Source organism: Echinops telfairi, unplaced genomic scaffold (assembly GCF_000313985.2).
Source record: "Echinops telfairi isolate 266 unplaced genomic scaffold, ASM31398v2 ScPeMD7_7467;HRSCAF=8505_1, whole genome shotgun sequence".
Taxonomy (NCBI): domain Eukaryota; kingdom Metazoa; phylum Chordata; class Mammalia; order Afrosoricida; family Tenrecidae; genus Echinops; species Echinops telfairi.
The window spans coordinates 17,385,006-17,385,919 of NW_022111368.1; positions in this window are offsets into that span (position 1 = coordinate 17,385,006).

A 914-nucleotide genomic window follows, 5' to 3' on the forward strand; every position below is an offset into this window, starting at 1 on the left:
GTTTACTTCCTGGCCAGTGCATGTCCTCTGCTGTCCGCAGAGGACCTTGTGTTGCCAGGATGCTGAAGGGGTTTTAGTGAAGTTTCCAGACGAAGACTAGGAAGAAAAACCTGGCGATCTACTTCTCCAAATCAGCTACTGACACCCAGGTGGGTCACAGCGATACCATTCAAAACCGATCCAGAAGAGGCCTGGGGAATATTTTGCCCTGAGTTGAGATGCTGACCATGGCAGCTAACAACAGCAACAGCCACAATTCAAGTCTCTGTGTGTGTGTGTGTGTGCGTCTAACCTGTTTATAACCACTTCCTGATGATGTCGGTCACAATCTGCGCATAAGCTTTTAGAAACTTTCACAACAATCGGGGACTGTCAAGACATTTCGGCATGGTGATTCAAGAGTTAGTTATCTGCAAATTTGCGGGTTGGGAAGTGATCTCTCACCATGGGTCATTTGAGAAGATTAATTTAGAAAATAGAGCCCTGCTTGGAAAGATTAGGTAGAATCTGAATTTCGGGGTACAAATGTGAGCCCTGGAAGCAAGCAGATGGGTGTGTGCACAGTTTCTGCCATGTGATGACTGTGTGTCTTTGGGAAAATTACTTAACCTCTCTGAGACTCTGTTTCCTCATCTTTGAAATGTATGTGCCCATGCTTCCTACATCATTAGGTGCTGGTAAGACCAACGAGACAGCCGAGGACAAGTGCTAAATAGATGAAAACTTCTTGCATCATTTCTCCTCTGCTTTAAAATTTTTATTTATTTACAGTGAACCCTCGCCACTTCGCGCTTCGACTTCCGCGGCTTCACTCTATCGCGGTTTCTGTATAACAGCGCATGCTCTGTCATTACTGCCACTGATTGGCTCATACTGTACACGCTTCTGTCTGCATCGCTACGTATCGGAGCTAC